At 42.8% G+C, this 12,216-nt stretch overlaps 1 pseudogene; it reads right to left on the bottom strand.

Moving 5' to 3' along the window:
• Nucleotides 1–9,662: 9,662 nt before the first annotated feature.
• Nucleotides 9,663–10,082, bottom strand: LOC124971219 (60S ribosomal protein L13a-like; annotated as a pseudogene).
• Between the last annotated feature and the right edge of the window lie 2,134 nt (nucleotides 10,083–12,216).

A 12,216-nucleotide genomic window follows, 5' to 3' on the forward strand; every position in this document is an offset into this window, starting at 1 on the left:
GCAACATAGCAGCAGAGAGAGCTTACAGAGAGGAGGGCTGGGAACGTGACTAAGGAACTGACGTGCCTTGGGTAAGCAGAACTCAAAAAAACCAAGCTTAAAGGAAAACGTGCTGCACTGACTACTTGCCAAAATGCTAGTTGTCTAGATTTCTGCTCGAAAAAGGAAGCTGGCTGAAACTGTGCCTTCCTTGGCTCTTGATCACGTCCCAGGATCTCGATCATGTCCCTTTGACCTGCTCTCAAGAGAAGTCAAAAGAGTTTGGGATTCAGAAATTGCTCATTCTCGCCCTGCTCCATCACTAAATGGCTTTGCAATTGTCTCTAAATTGTTCAGGTCTCTGGGCCTCATAGGCACATAGGAAGTGTAAGCCTGATTTGAGAAGCACTCTGGAAGTGCCAAAGATTTACCAGAAGAGACATCATCATTGCCTGCCAGACCAATCGTTACCTGTTGCTTTGGACAGCCCATGACAAGCATTCATCATGTCCATTGAGGTGGGCCTTTTTGCCAATGCTCATGTCAACCCTCCAATGCCTTCCACTTCTACCTTTCTATTAGGCCAACAGAGAATAGCTATGTCCCCAACATGAGCTGGGCCAGTTTGCTATTCCAGTTAGGAATCACACAAATATAAGTCAATTTCTAAATCTGTCTTCTGTTAATTATGTATCTTTGAGCAAGTCACTTCCTGCCTCAGTTTCCTTACTTGTAAAAGAACAGTAATAACTGTTACAACTACTCTGAAGGATTATTGAGAAGACTAAGTAAGACAGCATAGGAGTGTATTTTACAAGCTATAAAGCACCATGCAAATATTAGCTATCAATATTTCTGATGCTTGTGTAACCACAGAGCTCACCAGCACTACAACTGAAATACAGAAAAAGGATTCTACTCGCACATACTTATCCCAACATTAAATACCCAGGGGAATCCAGGCAGCTGTGAGGCTGACCCTCTTGCAGTGACTCTCAGGCTTAGTCATACCCACTAACGTAGCAACCACTTCAACTAATGCTTCTACCTTCCCAGGTGACCTTGAACAAGACACTTCACTCTTCTTTCAAGGTTTCCATTTCCTGACCTGGAAAATAGGGAGAGGAAGTTGAGTGAGGTGATCCCCAAGGTCTGGTGCTATGAGATTCTCTGGGTGGAGTCAGACTGAGCCAGGGAGTACAAGAAGCAGGGGCCAGTTCTGCAGAACAAACACTAGACACTAGATGATGGTTCTAGAAAGATGCATAGGAGATACGAATTCTATTTCCAGGTTTTCCCTGATTTTAAGGGAATCAGAGATGGTTACCCCACCAAGTCTCCATTTCTCTGATGGTGTTGGGGACTTAATAATAACTACAATTAAACCACATACCAGAAGCTGCCCATGTGTTATCCTCACATGTTAAATATCACCCCCTCTTTTTTTTCTGACCAGTGAAGCAATTTATACTCAGAGAGGTTATATCAGCTAACATAAGATCTTAGGACTAAAATGTTGCAGAGCTGGAAGGCAAAACTGTGAGATTCTCCATTAGGATATTCTGACAAGCCCCTAAAAGAGGTGAGTCCATCGTCAGCTTGCCTAATAAACACACTTATCAAAAGCCATAGGAAAAATAACAGGCCCTCCCGGACTCTTCTTGTAAGCTTCCCTACCATTTCCCATTACCCAGAGTCTTGCAGGCACGAAGGATTAGCATGACCAGGACCCTGTATAAACATTCCTGCCCAAGGAGCAAGTTATCTTCAAACAAGAAGAATCTAGCTAATTAGACACCCTTCTTCCCACCCCAGTATACCCCACCCCTGTTTTTACCCAGCCAGGACCCCAGCTCCCCACAGAGCAGCTCTGGCCTTTTGCAGGATGCTGGTGTGTTGGCTGTTGCCATGGCGACGGAGGAGCATCTCTGTCATGCACACATGAGCAACAGAGAGTGGGTTTCCCCCACCTGGGAAACTCAGAGGATTTATCAGCAGTTGTTTTTCAGCAGCCTCCTCACACAGCTTCAACAAGGAGTGAAATCCCCTCCACTTAGTGTGCGACCCATGCCAGAGGCAGGGCTGAGCTTTCTGTACCAAGTCTATGCAGAAAGCAGCCCCTCCTACTTCTGGTACAGTTCTTGTTCAATGGAGATGCCTTCCAGGTGCTGGGAAGTGGGACTGACAAGGTGCCAGAGAATGAACTCTTGTGTTTACAGAGTCAACAGGTAGCCCCTGGCTCCTCAGTCCTTCTGGGCCATTTCTAGATTGTGAACCAATTAAATGACGAGAGCCAAACTCATGTAGCTTTATATACCCTGCTTCAGTCACTTATGAACAGGGCAATATCATGTCATTTCTCTAATAAGACTCAGTTTATTTATCTATAAAATGGGGTTAATTATTCTTTGCAGTCATTGAAGAAAATTAAATGGAATAATATATAAATAGTTCCCCATACCAAGGGTACATCATGGTAGGAACACTTATGATAGCAATTATTTTAAAGAAAATAGCTTAGTGAAACATGTTCTTATTTGAAGATAGGCAGATACAGGTTTTGTTGTGGTTGTTTTGTTTTGTTGTTTTGGTACTGGGGATTGAACCCAGGGGCACTTAACCACTGAGGCACATCCCCAGATACATCCTTATTTTTTGTTTTGAGACAGAGTTTCACTAAGTTGCTTAGGGCTTCACTAAGTTGTTGAGGCGGGCTTTGAACTTACCTCAACCACCCAAGTTGATGGGCCACCACACCTGGCCCAGACATGTTTGAATCCCTGGTGTATCACTAAATAGTCTGATATCTATCCAATATTCTGGAGTCAATTTTTTTAGGTCTCCTTTTCTTCATGTGCAAAGAGGTTGGGATAACCTATGAGATTCTATGCAAAGATTTTATTTCAATATAGTTATAATATCTGTTGGGAATCTGAGGATGTGGACTAAAAAGAAAAAGGCACCTTCTATATTAGTGAAGTGGCATGTCAAAATCATTGCCACCTTTAATGAGCACTGTCTATACGCTAAGCACTGTGTAGCCATTATGAGGTAGGAATCATTTTCGCAAATTTACAGTAGAGGAAAATGGGCAAGTGATCCATCAGTTGCAAAACAAAAATAAACAAATCCTAACTTTGCCCTTACTATAACTGTACATTGAGAAGAAATTTTCCTTCACTACCAACCCACAACACCACATTATATGAGTTCCTGTGTGGCTGCCCCCAGGGAAAGGTTCCTTAGTTCCAGGGCCAGCTCAGAGCAGATGGCCCCATTTCTACTCTTATAAACAGCCAGCTCTAGGGATCTGAGAAAACAGAGTTACAGTCCAAGGTCTCACACTTGACTGTTGTCTTTATGAGTATGATTGTGTCTGAAAGCACATCAGCATGTTCCCTCCATCCCTTCCCCTTTACCCTGCACAGTTGCAGAATCTGCCAGTATGCATGATGAAGAATTAAAGATACCTGACTGTCTTGCCTGCCCCCCATTCCTGACCAGGAGTGAGTCAGTATTTTTTCTATCTCCTGGTTTTTATCTTCTCCCTATACTGCCAGTGTCAAGAGAATGTCTTTTCTCATCTCCAAAATAGCATCTGGTCCATTCGAAGCAGGCTAGAAGTAGGCTGACTGCCAGCACCCTCGATTCTTGGCAGATAGATGGCATTCCCCCATCCAATTATCTTAAAGTCTCCTTGCTTCATGATTCAGCCAACCCTTCCATCAAGAGCCAGACCCGGGTAGCCTAAAGTCACCTTGAACAGATCAATAGTGATGATGGCTACAGATCTCATCTTGAATTCTTGCATCAGTTCTACTAGGTAGGATTCTCTCTCTCATTTAAAAAATAAGGAAACAGAGGCTCAGAGAAGGGAAGAGATTTCCCCAAGGTCACACAGCCTGGCACAGAAGAACTGAGATTCTCAACTTTAGAAGGAAGAGTTGAACAGTCACTGGCCACTTGCTTTTCCTATAGATCATAGCCAAATGCTTAGAAGGTTCTGGGCATTAGAAAGCATGGCAAATCAGGGTCGCAGAAAATAGCCCCTGTGCTGTCTTCTAGTGTGCCTTCAAGCTTTTGCCCCAGCTCTTCCCTCTGCTTGGGATGCCCTTCCCTGTTCCTAGCAACACAGTGCATGTTCCGAGAGAAAAACCACAGGCTTCGTGGTTGACAGAGCTGTTCTGGAATCCTGACTGTACCATTTGCAGGTTTCTGATTTCAGGCAATTTATCTAATCCCTCTGAGGTTTTCTTCCACTGTAAAATAGGGCCATCTGCCTCACAGTGTTGTCATGACAATTTGAGCTTGAAGGGCCTAGCATGGTGTCTGACAGCAGGTGCTGATGATTACAACCAGCCCTTCTAAATGCAGTTCAGGCACCACCGCCTCTGTGAAGCCCTACCTGATTGTGCCTCTCTCCTCCAAGCCCTGGCATGCATTCATTTTTTTTTTCTTAATTTATTGAACCAATATTTTAGAAATACATAAATAACTCAATCATAGTACTCAGCACATGGTGTTGCAATTACTGGGTCATGTTCCATTTCCCCCATTAGACTAGGATCTTTCTGAGGGCAGAGATTTTTGTCTGAGTCATCTCTGAATCTTGAATGCCTATTCCAGGGCCTGGTGGGAGGGAGGAAGTGAGAAAGCAAAAATAAACAAATAAACAAAAGTAAAAACAGAGGGAAAAAAAATGAGACACAGGACTGCTTGTGAAAACTTGCTCCAAAAAAAAAAGTAAGAAAGAAAAGTAAAAAGGTACAACATCTCTGTATCCAGGCAGACAGGAAAGGCACCTAGTCCTGCCCAGCCTCCCCTGCAAATGCCTCCCAATTCCCCCATTGACAGGAGCTGACAAGAGAAGAATATCAATGACCGCCTGAATAGGAAATCTCAGATGAGCCCCACACCCAACGTGCAGACAGACGGGCAAGTGGGTAAAGAACAGCTGCAGAAAGGAAAATTCCGATTGAACAGCCGATGGGGATAGACTGCAGCCCCAGGCCTGGTAACAGTGTGTGCAGCGGTCAGAGCTCCACCCACCTCCAGCAACTGTGACTGCAGCCCCAGCAACAGCACAGCTTGGCAGGTGATGAGGGCAGCCAGAGACTCAGCAGGGAAGCAGGTGGTTCACTGAGGTGGGAGCCTCTGCCCCAGAGCTCGACAGAGCTGAAGCTCAGAGACCAAGCCTTGGGCGAAAGTGCCAGGTCTGAAGAGGAGCAGATCTTCTGCCTCCCCAGACAGCACTCCTGCCCACCACCAGACCTCCAGAGGGACTTTTTAAAAATTCCATTCTCATCCCACCACCCTTCCTCCATAGAGGGCAGAGCTGCTGTTTAACAAGGAATTTACGCATCTCTGTACTACCCTTCTAGTTTATCTCCCTGCCTGTCTTTCTTTTTCTTTTTCTTTTTTTTTTTTTTTTTAATATGCAGGGGATTGAACCCAGGGGCACTTAACCACTGAGCCACATCCCCATCCCCAGCCCATTCTTTGTTTTTTATTTTGAGACAGGGTCTCCCTAAGGTGCTCAGGGTCTGACTATGTTGCTGAGACTGGCCTTGAACTTGCGACTCTCCTGCCTCAGCCTTTTTGAGCTGCTGGAATTTACAGGTCTGTGCCTACTTGCCCGGCTCCTCCCGGCCTTCCTTGAGCTCTTCTTTTTCCCTAAACAAAGTATACTCTGTCTGTCATACTTCTGTGCTTCTTCCTGGAATGCTGTTCCTTCTTGCTGGAATGCACTCTTGAGTACGCTTTGCTGAGTCAGGGTCAGTGTACCAGATGAACTCTAGAATCCTCAGACACGCATTTGAAAGCAGAGAGTTTGCTTAATAGGCTATCCTAGGAAGCATGGGATTGGGTAGTGAGACAAGAAAGGTAAGGGAGCCAGGAGAAGATATATTAGTGAACAGTTGTCTGCTTCAGGCACCTGGGATCAAATCCCACTGAGGAACCCTGGTAGTTACTGTGGGTCACATTTTGGAAATGTTTCACTTGAGGGGTGAGAAATCCAGAGCATTGATCCACCAAATCCCATTCAAACTGGTTAAGTAGTGTTCCTGGCCTCATTCTCTCCCCCAGCACCTGCCCTGCACAAGAGCCAGGCACATCCTTACACCAGAGTAAGGGCTCATCTAGAAACTTACAGGGGGCACTGTAATCCTCCACATTTTTTAAATCCTCCACATTTTTTAAAGCTCAGTTCAAAAGCCAGTACCTCTAATCCTAAATAAATTTCACAGCCCCTTTCTCTACATTGCCAGAGTATGCTGAACACAACTCTACTGAATACTTTATCCTATGGGACTCTCTATGTCTTCCCCACTCGACCATGGGCTCCTCTAGTGGCCTAGCTCCCAGCACAGAGTGGCACATAACTAGCAGGTGCTTGTTAAATATCAGTGATGGCTGAGAATGTTAACTGACTTTGGTGAATCCTAATATGAGCTGCTAACTGAAGAACAATTAGAGGGGTTTTCTTTGGGGCCTAAGATTCCATTTTCCTGGGAGGATACTAGACACCTTATTGCCTCTCATGATATGAGGAGAAAACAATTTTATGTCTTTGAAGGTATCATACTGGATTGTACCTTGATTTCCTCAAGATGAGCAATTACCAGTACACCAAAGATAAGTCTATCCAGACTGAAAAAAAAGATAAGTCTCAGATTGAATCTTTAATTGGCCACCTATTGCCCTGATGGGGTCACTTCATGGTGGATTAAAAGGCATTAGATTTATACAGATTTGTAGCTGTTTATAATATGCATAACATTATCAACCTGTTTTAATATCCATCCCATCCTAAATGTGCTGCAGTATATGGACTGGGCAATTCTTTGACCAGAACCTTTAAATGACTTCTGCCTCAGGGGTCTGGACCTTGCCTACAAGCTGGGAGAAAGAACTGGAACTCAAGTCAAATCAGATGTAAAGTTTTCCAAGGTAGCCTGAGACAACACAGCCAGAATTGGAGCTTTTAAATTGTTGCCAAAACAACATCCACTTAGGAAATAGGAGGGAAAGAAGAAATTATAATAGCAACAAAAATGATGGATTACCCAACATAAAACTTAACAAGATGTGTGCAGATTCTTTTGGGAAAAAAAATTAACATTACTAAGGAACAACAAAGAACACTTGAGCAACAACAGAAAAGGTAGATCTTGTCCTTAGAAAGATGCAACTTCGTAAAAATGTCATTTCTCCATAGACTAATTGGGAAATGGGATGCAATTCAAACAGAAAAAAAAAAAAAACCAGCCAATGAATTTTTGGGGGTTAAATGGACAAATTGACTCTGAAATCCACGTGGAATAAACAAACTGGAATAGCAAGAATTCTGAAAAGGGACATTAGAAAGAGAGGGACTGGCTTTACCACTATTAGAACAATGTAATTTAAGCAATGTGGTTCTTGTGTATGGAGAGACAGATCAATGAAGAGAAAACTCCAAAATAAACCTAAATGTATCCATAAATCTAGTATAAACATGGCCTTTCAAACCAGTGGAGAACAAGATTATTCCATCAACATTATTAGAATAACTGGATTGTTATCTTGGGAAAAATCTGTTAGGTGCATATCTCACACTTTACATCAAAAAATTTCCAGATGGATCAAAACCAAAATAGTAGTAGAAGAAAATGTAGGAAAATTTATTTTATAACCTCAGAGTAAGGAAAAGCTGTCCAAGAGTAATATATCACAGAAGTTATAAATTTTAAAATTGATAAATTTGACTACCATGATGTTTTTCCATGGAAAAAGCTTTCATGAATTCCTAAGGCAAAAGACCTACTGAGGAAAATACTTGCAATCCATACCACAGGCATAGCAACAATTTTAATATGTTAAAAGCTTGTACATATCAGTAAGAAGTAAAACCAACAAATACATACGTGTGCATGTGGGTACTTGTGTAGCGGAGCATGAAAGAAAGGAAATACAAATGGCTTCTATGCCTCAACGTAAGAAGAGAGCAAGATGCTATGATTTAGATATGGTTCATCCGCCAAAGATTCATGTGCTAGAAATTTGGTTTCCATTGTGGAGTCGTTGGGTTGATGGGAACTGTTAAGAAGTGAGGTCATTGGGGGGAACCATCCTTGGAAGGGATTAATGTAGTTCTCAAAGGATGCCAGTTAGTTTCCAAGAAAATGACTTGTTATAAAAACAGCAGACTTGTTCCCTTTGGCTTCACCATGTGGTATCTTCTACACTTGTTCCCACCATTATGATATATCCACCATGAGATCTTTTCCAGAAGCTGAACAAGTAGGGCAGCCCAATCAGGGGCTTTCAGCTTCCAAAACTGTGAGCTAAATACATCTCTTATCTTCATAAATACCCAGCCTCAAGATATTTTATAAATAGCAAGAGAAAACAGACTATTATACTGGATAACTGAGAGAGATGCCTTCATGCCCTTTTGTATCTTTTTATTTTATGCTGTTCGCCTGTGTTACCTAGTCAAAACAAACAAACAAAGATGATTTTAATAATAATCCATAAGGCCCAGGGTCCCAGCTGAAGGGATAACTGTGGGCATCCAATGCATCCCTAGGAAAACAAGGAATAAAAGTTGGTAACAGAGAGTTAAAGAGTTAAAAGCAGACCATGGGTGTACAAGTGGTGTGATCAGTCTCACAGTCTTAGGTGTTCAAGTTCCAGATCCACTTTGTCCTGTGTGACTTTGTCAATTGACTTTGCTTCTGTGACCCTCAGCAACCTCATCTGTGAAATGGAAATAATCATAGTAATGACCAAGTATGGTGGTGCATACCTGTAATCCCAGCGGCTGGGGAGGCTGAGGCAAGAGGATCGCAAATTCAAGGACAGCCTTGGCAACTTAATGAGACCCTCAGGAACTTAGCAAGGCCATCTCAAAATAAAATATTTTTCTAAAAAGGACTGGGAATGTAGCTCAGTGGTAAAGCACCCCCGTACCCACCCCTGCACCCCCCAAAAAAGAAAAGATGCACAAGATGTGCCTAACACAATACCCAGTATATAGTAAGGATGCAAAGGGTACCTTGTATGTGCTCAAAAAGAGAGCGGCTGTGACAGATTGGTGACAGTGCAGGTGAGTACAGGGTCCTAGACCTCTGGTTTCCCCAGCTTGACTGTCAGTGTGCATCTGCACTTCCTGTCTGGCAGTCCCCAAACCACCTCTTTTATCTCAGAAGATGCATAAGAAATAAATACCTCAAATCCTCTTTTGCAGTTATTCTTTTTATTTCCCAAAGCTTCCAATACCGAAGAATTAACAGATTTTTATTGACTTGCACAGAGCTCGCCGGCCCTGACTTCTCTTGGAAAATTCCGTTAAGGTTCTAAATATACTAATCTATAATTGTGGCTCAATTTGGTTTGCATTAAGAGTTCAGTGTGTGCATTTTATACCATGCCACAACCGATTCAGTCCTAGACCTGTCGACAAGGCTCTCCCACCCACTCGTCACATTCCTGCCAGACCTTAAAAGCAAACTAGAAGTGGTAGCTGAAACCCTGGGCGAGCCTTAAGTCCATTTCCACTGCTATCTGATCCTAACTGACCTGGATCAATCCTGTGATCCGGATCTTCCTGGTCTATTCCCTGACTTTGATCCCTACCTCTGACCCCTTCTGGATGATGGTGATGTTGATGATTTTTATTATATTTTATCTTTAAATCTTTAGAATAAATGGTCTTTATTTGGGCTCAGATCAGAACCGACCTCTCTGTATTCGTCAGTTTTCTTATCCACTTTCTTTTCAGCCTGTTTCCATAGCCTCATGAGCTGTTTTTACTTCCGGTAATAGATCTTGGCCTTTTTTCCTTTTCTCCTCCAGAGTGGCTATCACTGTCTGCTACTTCCAACTAACCTGTTGATGAGCCAGGGTCTCCATGCGGATCAATTTTCTTATAGGTTTTAGGCCCGTGACCTTGAAGATAGAACCACCTTCTGCCTTTTGTCATAGAGTGGTGGGGTCTCATCAGAGGTGATCCAGGGTACTCTGGCCTTATTTGGTCTTATGGGGCAGAATGCCTTGCACAGCCTTCCAAATGATGTGGCCCAGAAGTGGTAGGGTTCTTGGGATGTGTTGGTGTTCATCTGCTTGCAGAGAAAGGCCAGGTACTTCCACTTGTTTCTGTAGAAATACTCAGAACATGACTTGCACTTTCTGGCCCCAAAATATCTGTTAACCATGAGAGTCACCAGGTAGCCCAGGAATTGACCCCAGCCATGTAACACCAGGACGTTCTCCTCCACCATCTTCAGCAGTGCCCTGAGAAGCCCCTTTCTGAATTTATTTTGTCTTTCCTCCTGGCACTGGTCTCTCAAGGCTCCTGAATAATTTTTTGACACTTTTCAATTATATATATTTATGGGGAATGATTTGGTGTTTCAATACAGGTATAATGGTCAAATCAAGACAGTTAGCATATCCATCACCTCATGCATTTATATTCTCTTTGTATTGAGAACATTCCAAAACCTCTCTTGGGACTGAGGGTGTACTTTCTTCTGGCTATTTGGAAATATTTAATACCTAATATTCAATTATAGGCTGCTATGCCCTAACATGACTCATTCTCTTGATTACAGTTAGTTGGTTCATCCAACCCAGGCCGATCCAATTAGTCTTGCTCTAGGAGATTTTTTTTTTTAATGGTTTCTGTTTTTGTTTGTTTGCTTTTTTCACCCCCTAGAAAAAAAGAATGATAATTATTTTTATGGGGGTAGGAACTAATGTAAAAGTTGTAAGATACATCCATAGCCCTTTGTACCACATGTCAGTTCAGGTCTGTTGAAGAACAGATACCAAGGTGGTATTAGACATGGAAGAGACTTCTCAGAGGAGCACCAGGGAAGGATAAAGGGGAGGGAGCAGGAGTAGACCAGGGAGAGCCTTCCAATTGCAGGACATCTTACAGTTAGTTCCAAGAGGAATCACTACGTCAAAGTTGCCTGTTAGCAGATGGGGCCAGCAATAGATTCCCACTCTCTTAGCTAGAAACAGTTTGTATGAAGTCTGGCCTCAGCAGAACGCTATTTTGGATCAACAGGAGTGCAACCGTGTCTTTTGGTTCACCCTGCTCCCTACAGCAAGGTCCCTCGAAGGTAATCTGATTCTCCAGAAGCAGACATTGAGATAGGATTAAGTGTGCAAAGATCTTATTAGGTGAATCACCAGTGAGAGAAAACAGAAAGGAAGCCAAGAAAAAGAAAATGATAGAACCATCAGACTGCAGTGCAAATCAGATCCCAGTTGATAGAGAACGAGAAGGTAGTAGCATCCTAAGTTCCAGTGTGCTCCAGGGAAGGTTTGACAAGGTTGTTGGAAAGTCTTCAAGCCAAAATCAGTCATCCAGGGGTGCTAGGTCTTCCAGGGCTAGGCCTGCCTTAGTATCTTTGATAAACTTGTCACTAGCTAGAAGCAGCACACCAGAAACATAATCTTCAAGCTAACATAAGCAATGAACTCCAGCAGCTGGGGGCTCCATGGAGTTCTCTAGGTGCATTTCTCTCAGGCACGGTCTCTCAACCACCCTAAGGAAATCTGAGTGGTGCATTTGTATAGCTTCCAACACCACCATACAGAGAGAAATGTAGTCTGCTGCAAGCACGACATCACTATAGTGACAAGACAGAAAGAGAATCCTGGCACTAAGCTCTTGATGCCATTTCTTCCTAAAATCCAGAGTTCCCTGCCTTTCACAGAATTCAACTGTTCACATTTTCCTTGCTGAGCCAACAAGTTCCTCATTTTGCTTGCTTTGGTTCGAATTGAGTTTCTGTCAGACTCCTGATTAATATAGACCTAAAGGAAACAAATGTGAACGGTGATATTTTGGTCTTGTGATCAGCTGTTAGGGGAAGTATATTTGGTCAGGGAATTCAAAGTAAGTCTAGGTAGTGGGAATACACAGACAAATGAGAACTGGTGTTGGGTTCCTTATAACAGTTATCAATTTGAACTAAATTTAATGAATAAATGGTTGCTTAATAACCATGAATTCCCTAAGAGTAGGAACCATGAGCTGTATCTCTCATACTTCTAGCATATGCAGTTATTCCTAGCACCCAAGAATCAATAAATACTTACTGAATAAATGAGAAGGATTCTTCACCTTCAGTGAGCTCCCAGTCTAATAGCAAACCAGACAAAGAAACTCCCATAGGATAAATGCATGATGGAACTACATATAAGGTGCTATGGAATCAAAGAGGAGCAACATTTAAT

Source organism: Sciurus carolinensis, chromosome 19 (genome assembly GCF_902686445.1).
Source record: "Sciurus carolinensis chromosome 19, mSciCar1.2, whole genome shotgun sequence".
NCBI classification, from domain to species: domain Eukaryota; kingdom Metazoa; phylum Chordata; class Mammalia; order Rodentia; family Sciuridae; genus Sciurus; species Sciurus carolinensis.